This window comes from Cupressus sempervirens, chromosome 7 (assembly GCF_028749045.1).
Source record: "Cupressus sempervirens isolate cs-2001-9-10 chromosome 7, ASM2874904v1, whole genome shotgun sequence".
NCBI lineage: Eukaryota > Viridiplantae > Streptophyta > Pinopsida > Cupressales > Cupressaceae > Cupressus > Cupressus sempervirens.
Window position 1 is genome coordinate 539,151,130 of NC_143124.1, and position 10,958 is coordinate 539,162,087.

Below are 10,958 nucleotides of genomic sequence, written 5' to 3' on the forward strand. Positions count from 1 at the left end.
AATTAGACCTTTGTCTCAAAGGTTAACATCTATCTATTTAATAAAAATCTATCTATTTAATAAAAAAAAGAGTTTTAAAAAATAGAATTGAGAAGCGGATCTATTTTGATCATTTATAGCTACCAATATACAATGTGGTAATTGTTCCCATTTGTTTTATATCTTACAAAGTAAAGTAATAAATTACTTGGCCGAAAGCAAACACACAACATAAAAGCAAAACACACTTGCAAAAAATAAACACACTTGTAGGAATAAAAATCTAAACTAAATGCAGAATTAAAATCTAACTTTTTCTTCTTCTTTTTTTCTTTTAGGCCTCAAAATAATGCTTCAAAAACTACCCATTTACGAGCAAGGGAAGAAATTCCCCCTGTAAGGAACTGAGCCTAAAAGTATTTTCTCTAAGAATTTTCACAAATTGATAAGGGCCTGTCCACAAGTGTTGAAGCTTGATATGGCTGCCCGACTTTTCTTTTGCCTTATCCTAGAGTAGAACAAGGTCAGAAATCTTGAATGATTTAATCATGGCTCTCTTGTCGAACCATCTTTTCACAATAGCTTGATGTTTAGCCATGTGCTCCAATGCAGCTATCTATTTCTCATCCATTTCTAAAAGATTCATCAATCTAATTTGTACTTTATTAGCATCTTCAACGTACCCACTCATGAATTTTAAAACAGGAATCCTGAGGTTAAGTGGGAACACTAGTTCTTATCCATAGACAAGCAAATACAAAGAAGTCTTCAAAGCATTTTTAACTCTCACTCAATCTGTCCATAAGGTATATTTGAGTTGCATATGCCAATCCCTAGGGTTCTCCTTCAACAATCATCTTATAACCATGATCAAGTTCTTGTTTGTAGATTCTACTACCCCATTTCTTTGCGGGTAATAATTCAAAGAGAACTTGATAATGATTTTATTTTCAAATGCCCATTGGGTCAAGAATGCAGATGTGAAAGCAAACCCGTTATCACACACAAGGGCAAATGGCATTCCAAATCCAGTAACAATATGTTCTTCCAAAAAGTCTGTTACTACCTTAGCAAAGCAATTTTTGAATGTTTCTACTTTTATCCATCATGTATAGTAATCTGTAGCCATGAGAACGAATGCGTGTCTAGTTGATGATGGTGGATTGACTAGACCAATGAAATCTAGCCCCCACTTCACGAAGGGGCGTATCTCATACTTAGGTTGTAAGGGCATCACCAAATTCCTTTCTCTATTAGCACTGGTTTGACAGATATGGAAAGAGTGTACATGCTCAAAAGTGTCTTTGAAAATTGAGGGCCAAAAATAGCTCAATCTTAGAATCATGTGAGTTGTTGCTTCTGCTGAACCATGTCCTATACCATACTTGTCATGAAAATGTTCTAAGACTTCCTTTGCTTCCTCATGGCCTAAGCATTTTAGATAAATCCCTTCATGATTTCTCTTGTACAACTTGTTGTCACGTAGCATGTAGGATTCACACTTCATTTTGAGTCCCCTACGTTGTGAACTATTCATCCAACAAGGGCATTGGTCTTGTATAAGATAATAAACAATGTCTTGATACCAAACGTCTATCACCACACCTTGGCCAATATCAACTTGAGATATAATCCTCTTATTTTGATCATCTTCATTTGTTTCACTATCAAACTTGAACTCCTTTTCATCTTCGTTCTGGTTAGCTCTCATTCTTGACAACCCTTGACCTCTTACTAATCTCATAGGCTAAATTTCGAGATCAAATTCTTGAAGTATGGCCATCCATTTACCTCTCCTTTCATCAAGTTCATTTTGTATCAAAAGTGTCTTTATTGCTAGGTCAGGTACAATTGCATACACCTTACTTCTTAGTATGTAATGATGGAACTTCTTCACCACCTTGATTAATGCAAAGGATTGTTTATCAAGGTTCTTTCATCCTCCTTTTCCTTCTTCTGTGTTAGGATCCCTGCACAAGAGTGTTCAGAAGCAAAGGAATATATCTTAAAAGGTAACTCATAATTAGGACTCACCAATATTGGGGCCATAGAAATGGCCACTTTGATATCTTCGAATGATTTCTTAATCTCTGGAACCCATTCCGTCTTAGCCCCCTTTTTGAGTAAATCATTCAGGGGATGAATTATTTTTACAAATCTGCTTATGAATTTTTGCACAAAATTTATCTTCCCAAAGAAAGACTTGAGTTCTTTTCGACTATGGGGAGGTGATAAATTTAGAATAGATTTGATTCTATTAGGATCGATGGAGATCCCAACTTTAGAAATGATATGACCCAGGAGCTTTCCTTTAGTAACCCCAAATGAACATTTCTTGGGATTGAGGGATATGTGGTACCAGTGACATCTATTCAATACTCACCTTAAATCAACAATGTGAGTGCTTTGATCTTTTGAAAAGATAGTTAAATCATCCATGTAGATGACTAAAAACTTATTTACCAATCCCTTAAAAGCTTCATACATGGCTCGCTGAAATGTAGCCCCTACGTTAATCAGTCTAAAAGGCATTCTCCTATAGGCAAAAGTTCCCCATTTAGTTGTGAGAGTTGTCTTTAGTCAATCTTCTTCTTCAACCATCACCTAATTATATCTTGAATATCTGTCTAGGAAAGACATCATCTTTGAACCATTTACAATTTGCAAAACCTCATCAAGTGAGGGTAGAGGATAATTGTCCTTTTGAGATGCTAGGTTCAAGTTACAAAAATCAACACAAAGATGAATCTCTCCAATCTTCTTCCACACGGGAACCAAGTTAGCCACCCATGTAGAATGACGAATGGGAAATATGATCTTTGCATCCAGCAATTTCTTGACTTCCTTCATTATCAGGGGCTTGAGGATGGGATTGACTGATCTTTGCCTTTGTCAAAAAGGCTTGACATTTGGTTTCAACAGGATGTCATGAGTTATAATCTCGGGGTCATATGTCTTTAGCTCTTCATAGCTCCAAGCAATAACATCCTTATACTTAGTAAGAAACTTGAGCATTTCTTCCCTTTCTTGTGTATTGCATGCTTTCCCTATTCGGACCATCCTCAGATCTTCTTTAATCCCTAGGTTGTATTCATCACACTCCTCGATCACCTTTTCTTGGATTGTTCATTTATTTTGTGTTGACTCATCATGATAAAAAATATGTTCTTACTCAACCATCCCCTTGGGAATAGTATTAGTCTTTAAATTAAGGATCCCATTTTCATCTTCAAGTTCATCATCTTCGGGCTTGTCATCTGAATTGTCATCAATTTCTTGTCCTTTTAAGTGACCATTGCACATGATAAATTCAAATATGTGTTGATCGTCTTGAAAGACTTGAAAGTTTGTAATATTATCCATAATAGATGGGGCAACAACCAACTCTACTTAAAATCTTTTCAACTTTGTTCTTTCAACTAGTTGTAATGCGCTTGCTGAAATAGCGAGAGCATTTGCCACCATGTTCTTCCTCCTTGGAATGGACCTTATGTTTAAAGCTTCAAAATCATCCAGTAAATCCCATACTCTTTTCCTGTAGGAAAGTAACCTTTTGTTTTTGCAAGAGTATAATGATTTTACTTGCCAAATAACCAATTGAGAGTCTCCCTTGATTATAAGAGTTATGACTCCTTTCTGAAGTGCAAAGAGAAGTCCTTGGATCAACGCCTCGTATTCTACAACATTGTTAGTACATCTAAACTGTAATTGATATGCTACATAAAAGGACTTACCTTTTGGATTAACCAATTCTATACTTCTCTAGCCCCTAATTTGCATCTGGAACCATCAAAGCAAAGTGTCCAAATTGAATCTTCCTTGGGCCTTTTAACCTTGTGTTTGTTTGTTCTTAACTTTTCTTTGATCTGAGTGTTGAAAGATTGTTTCTTGGGAACCCATTGCAACTTCTTGTGGGGTGGACTTAATGATTCCCCAATGTAACATGTTGATAGAGGAAATGTATGTTTTTCTTGTTTTTCCTGAATTTCCTCTATCAATTCCTTAATTTCATTTGTTTTGGGTTTAGGGTGAATGACAACCAAAGTCCACCCCTTTCCCTTCATGTACTGTCTTCTTCTATGAATCTTGATCATTCTTAGGGGAGGAGAAGACAAACCTCCACCATTAGAAGAGGTATCACTATATGATAAATTTAGATCTTCAATTTCCTCTTCAATCTGCTCTACCGACTCAGTTGATTTTATATTACTTTGATCTCCCACAGGTCCCTTTTTTCGAATTTGATTACCCTTTCCTTGCATCATATGTGTTAACACTTTTGCGACCACTTCTTGGCATGACGAGCATTCAGATTTAGAGTGGCTAACTTTGTGTAATTGGCGAAATCCTGGGAGGAGTAAGATGCTAGGATCAATTTCTTCTCCCAAGCATTGTAAATTAGTCACCATATTATCTATGAATTGTGTCACAATCTCATCCTTTGGGATTGGTATCTTGAGTTCCTTATCTTGATCTTGGGATGCTTTGATTGGAATAGTGTCGAATGCCATCACCTTATATGAACCCAAATCTGATTGTAAGAATGCTATCTCATTCAAGGCATTGTAGTCTATAATCATCATTTTCAATTTGGGTTCTGCATCTATCTTGATTTGATTGTTCAATACTTTCCATGGTAACCATAACTAAGTGAAATCTATAGAAAACCATCCTCTTAGGCATTTCGTCCATTCTCTACTTAGGAACAACCCATACATCTCTAGAATGCCCACTATATGTATATCAATGACATCTTGAATCTAGGGATTGACTGTCAATTGTATCCAAACATCTTTCAATACACTGATGACTTTCACCTTTGTTTTGTCCAGCTGTATCACTATCTAGCTGGAAGGTTGAGGACTTACCCCTAAATTTTGTGTTATTGATAGCGGCATGACATTACATGAGGCTTCTGAATCAATCAAGCAATTGTGGAGATTCTTTCCACATATCCTAATGCTGAGCAAAAATGAGGGTACTTCAACCTTGTCTTTAAACATAGTGGGCATTGCTTCTGCTGCATTGACTTGTTGAGACACTGTCTTTTGAGGGACAATATTCATATTGTGGGATACCTTTGTATGATCTAGAGTCTTCATGAGTGCTTCTTGCTATTGTGGACAATTTTGCAACATGTCAAACATGGACATATTGGGTCCAACTATATCACTATTCGACTGGAAGGTTGAGGACTTACCCCTAACTTTTACACTATTGATAGTGGCATGACATTACATAAGGCTCCTGAATCAATCAAGCAATTGTGGAGATTATTTCCATATATCCTGATGCTGAGCAAAAACAAGGGTACTTCAACCTTGTCTTTAAACATAGTGGGCATCACTTCTGCTGTATTGACTTGTTGAGGCACTATCTTGTGAGGGACAATATTTGTATTATGGGATACCTTTGTATGATCTAGAGTCTTCATGAGTGCTTCTCGTTGTTGTGAACAATTTTGCAACATGTCAAACATGGACATATTAGCTTTGGTTCATTTCAAGTCTTCAACGAAACTATACTTTTCAGTAGACCAAGAAGGATTCTTCAATATTGTTGGTATGTTTGCTTGATTCTAATTCTGTTGTCCTCCATATGGTGGCCTAATTGGTGCCAGATTGTTACTCGCTCTCGGATCGAGAGGAGTTGGTTGTAAAGCTGGAGGAATTCCATCCGTCAAAGGTTCTTTTCTATTTCTCAGATTATATATGTTTTGATTGTCATTTCAAAAAGCAAACATCTCATCATGATAAAGATCAAGTTCCTAATTGAATGGAAAAGAGAACTCTTTGCTAGCTGGTTACTCTACCTGCACATTCTGTGTAGAATCATAGGATTCTAGTAGCATAGTGTTAAATTGCACAGGAGGAGCGTTATCATTCACTTGTGAACTTTGAGTCATCTCTTGATTCCCATTGTAATACAAACCATTATTGTTGGGTGCATTTTGACCATCATCATATTGATTGATATCTACATATTGAACATTGTTATTATTGTTGTTGGTAGGAATGCTTCCATTATTTGGCTGAGTGTTCCACTGTCGGTTCTGTCTTTGGAAGCCATTATTACAATCAGGAGGATTGAAGTTGTTCTCCCTTTTGTTGTTTCCTACATTATTATTGTTGTTCCCATTGAAGTTCCTATTATAATTCTAGCCATAATTGTTATTGTAGGGACCAGCATTGTTTCTTTGGAAATTATTGTTCTGTCCTTGGGATAACCTTAGACAAGTCAATTCGTTGTTCATTTGAGATATAGTCTTTTTCATCTGACCAAATTTGAAAACAAAACCATTGTCTGCTTTAGTGGGCACCATTGCCTTTTGCTCAAAGAAGGCAGCTTTCAGAGGTTCAAACCCTGGATACCTCAAAGCGAGGTTTTGCGGAGTGGGTGCCTGTTGCAATGGAACTGAGTTCATAGGTATGAATTGACTAGGCATCATGGGTACTCCAGCTGGATATGTTGGCATCGCTATGATAGCTAGAGCTAGAAGCATTAATCCTCCTCTGTTAGGATTAGCTTGCTTAGTGAAATTAATTGCCTCTAAGAAGACTTTATCCAATGTGTCAATATTTGCTACAGGAAGTCTTCTCAGAAAAATTGCAGTAAGATGGTCCATAACATTCAGATAAATCTGAATAGCAGCTACAATTGGTATGGTGTATGGTGTCTCTAGCTTGTGATATGCCATATGGAAGTGATGGTTGAAGCGAGAAACTATCTCAATTGGGTCCCTTTTGATTGACATGAATTGTTGATGTATCACAGTTGGGTTAATGAATGTTTTGAATTGTTCCAAGAACAATTTTTTGAATGTGTCCCAATCTCCAATGCATCTAGGAGGCATATTAATGTACCAATTAAAGGAAATTTCCCCCAAAGAGTAGGGGAATAAATGAAGAACCACATCCTCATTAGCAATCTGCTTGCAATTGCAAATTTCTTTGAATACCTTGACGTGATCTTTGGCAGTTCGTGTCTCACCATAGATGAATCTTGGGTAAAACTTCTCGGGATTCTTAGGGAGGTCATGGAGTGCACCTCTCAAGTTTATTGGCGAGTCTACGACGTTTGCGAAAAAGGCCATCGGAGGGTTTGGCAGACCTAACAGTGGTTGTTGAGTAGTAACTATTGGAGTATGTGGTGGTCCACCAGGGGGTTGGAGTGGAGGTGGAATTGAAGAAGATGATGAAAGTTCAAATGGAAGTGGTTGAATTCAGGATACTCCCTTGTCACTACATGGTTTGCGGAAGTGGGTAAGCTTAAAAAACTCGTGTGCACTTGGCGTAGATCTTAACGCTCACTGAAATGGAGATTTTGGATCAATATCCTCTAGTTTGCATCAATTTTGGAAAAAAGTTCACCTCTGTAGAAGTACACTTCCTCACCTCTCTAAATTTTGTGCACCATAGAGTTTTGCACACTTGCGCACTTGCAAAGTTGTGGATCTGTGGACCTATGTACCTGTAGATTTGCGGACCTGTGTACCTATGAAATTGCAGACCTGAATTTCTCAAAAACTCAAAAAAAAATTTGAACTTGTGTGAAGCACAGATTTTTGCAAAAAGTGCAAAATTTTGAAACTTTGGAAAATTTACCTTCCTTTTTCAAGAATCAAAAGTCAAGCCCTCCTTCTAGAGCCACTTCTCTCAAGCTATCATTTTACACAATGCTAAACGACAGGAATTATTGCGAACTCCTCTCTTGAAATGATTTTGTGAATTGACTCCAACGTTCCAGGTGATCTTGTGACCTACTGGAACCCACTCAATTGAAGATAAATGTGAATGTTCACAAGGAGGCCTTTGCTAATTCATTTTGATTTCGAATGGAATGTAGAATCTACACGTTGTTTCAAAAATAACACCAAAAGTTATGTTTTTGGATTTTTTATGTTTTTTATGAATGTAATCTAACAATGCAACTAAAATGAAGTCCTATTCTAACAAAGGGGGTTAATAAAGCAAATAACAAGAACTTAAAGCAAATAACATGAAATTCAAAGCAAATAACGTGAAATTGAAATCCTAATGGACACAAGCTACAAAAAACAACACATCTGCGAGTTAAGCTTTCGAAGAGATCGGTTGGTAACAAATGAAAGCAGGAACAGTGCTTCCTCAATTCCATTGATGTAATCATCGGTGAGAAACTTTAATGAGCATATGATGTTTTTCTCTTCATCAAATCACAAGGCCACAAAAAGTGCGCTCATGCGAGACAAAGAGTTATGCGGGCACAATTCGATGATTTCTTCTCAAGCTCGTTACGTCAGCAAAATTCATAAATCTGTAGCAAATACCAAAACTAAAAGATTGCACAACCAGAAACAACGCAATAAACCTTTGGGTCAATCACAATCTCATGAACAAAATTCACAAAATAATGACACATTCAGGCAAGAATCACTACACTCCAAATGCGAGCACCAAAAGCATAATTTTATTGCATAATAACATCGGCTCTTGTTACATATTACAATACGGTATTTATAAGAAATCATCTCCTCAATTTGTGTTGAGAATGAGATATATCTTTATGTAATAAAATGCTTTTTAATTAACAAAATAAGCTAATTATATACAAACTAACTATTTAACTGGTGCTTAGAAGGACTCCATCCATTTTATATTCATTAATGGGACGCATGAGCCTTTTACATGTTTAAAACAAAGAAATTATGAGAGAAGAAAGAGGAGTGTGCCTTCAGTCGAAGTAGGAGTGTGTGAAGGTGCCAAAATTGGAAGATGGTCCTTTACTAGGCATGTGTCGAAGTTAATCTGCCATCAAAATGCCTTCTCGATGCATGGAAAGCGCTATTTTTGGAACAAGTAGTTAACTGTTGGCACACCTCTGAATTGCAGAGCTGCGGACCTCGACAGGGTCAAAATCTCAAAATTTTACTAAGTGTCAAAATTAAAATTCTAGCATCTGGGTTTTGTTCTTCATCATCCCAAAGCTATGTTTGGAAGTTTGCCCTTGAATTTCTCTATAATCTTAGTAATTTTAGCTGCATGTAGTAGATCTAAAGCCTCATATTTTTTTTTGACCTTCTATCAGTAATTATCTACCTCAATTCGGGTATCAACAAAATCTCTGAGTTTGGTATCCAATTCTAACAAGGCTTCTTCTGTCTTGAAGGCTTGTCAGATATCTTCATCACTGGATGCTTCCTCAAAAGTCTTCTTAAAATTCGCTACCACAACCTCAATAGGTAATAACTTCTCTCGTTCATCATCTTCAAAAATATCCAAGCACGCATCACTGTAGTGTCTCTTTGCTTCCAAAATTTTCTCTTGGGCTTGGTCCTTGAGCTGATGGATCTCCTCATGTAATGTTTCCATTACTTTATTACTATCTGCTATCTTTTCTATCTAGTCATCAATCATATCTGATTCTTCTTGGGTATATACATCAATCAAAACCTGGTACCTTTGCCCCTTTATGGCTTGTAGAGTTTGCAAATCCTTACTCTAGGCTCATACTTCATCCATAATTTTAAAATCCTGCTCCAAAATTGCTACGATCTTATTTACATTCTCCTGTGTAGCATGCAGTAACTTCAAATTTCTTGTGATGATCATAACACCTTTCTCCTCAAAACTTTCCTGCCACTACTGACAGGCTTTCAAAAATGGATCTAGTTGTACACCTCCCCCCTCTCTAAGTATAGTGTTCAAAGTTTTCTTAAGGTGCTTAGGATCTATAGGACCAACTACTTTGGCTAGATATCCCTTTAGGATCTCGACCTGCCTTCGAAGTGTTTGGAGTTCAGCCTCATCCTGTTCTATGTTCTTGAGGGCCTCTTTGACTCCCATGGTCATCATTAATCAGGTTGAATCCCATGTAGGCCTCCCCAACATAACATCCTTCAATTCGTAATCCTCGAGACCAAGGCTTTCTGCATCTGTGTCTTTAGGAGAGATAGCCACTTGTGCAAACAATTTTTGGTTCCATGTGCTGGTGACAAATGCCAACGACGTTGCTTCATGAGATGGAGACTAAGGTTTATTCAAAATCTCAGCAATGCCACAAATGTCTTCCTCTGAAGCACATAATTGAGGCTTAGTACTCCTCATTATTTCCTTTTGGATCCATCTAGAGATGTGTTCTATTGAGGACCTGGCTCTTGATGACAAAGGGGTATGTTCTACAACTTCCTTCCCTTTGTCGCTTCTTCTTAGAGTTGTCTCCTATTGTGAGGGCTCTTCTTATGTAGCCTCAGTCTCAGTGGATGCTACAACTTGCACTTCAATGTCTTGGGAAGGTGGTTGAGAATATTCCATCATTTATCTCTCCTTCGACACTTCATCGATCGCCATTTGTTCTGGTCCCCCCTCCTGTGATGGTTCCTTCTAAACCTACTCTTCTTCTAAACTCTAAGGTGGAGGAGTAACCGAGCCCTTATCTACCACTATAATTTATGGTGGAGATGGGGGGGGTAAGATCAGGACCCTGTGTATCTGGCGGCATCTATGTCCAGTCTTCCTGTTGAGGTTCACTTGTACGGATGTACCTGATCTTATCCCCAATCAACTTTGTACCCATGGGCATAAAATCAAAATCTGACATTGAAAAAATGGCATTGCCCTCTTCACTCTTCTCATCCACCCACTTTTGTACTTCATCTTCTGAGGAAGAGAGTTCTAAGGGTTCTACTTGGGTGGACGGCGAGGTACCCGTGACACTCTTTTTCCTTTGTAGCTCAGTAGCTTGCTAGTCGAGTTCTTTCCTGTAGAGGCACTTGTTCCTCTTCCTCTTCTGATTCTTCTTCTTCCTCCTCTTTGTCTCCTTCCAGAATGGTTTCAGGAATAGATGGGGAAGGCACTAATCTTCTATTGATCCTTTGCCTCTTTTTCATCTGGACCTTAATCCTCTTCTTTTGTTTCTTGGGGACAGAAGGAGAAGTTGGCTCATCTTGCACGAGAGGAATAGAAACCTGTGGAATCTCTCCCTCTTCTGGTTGGCTAGGC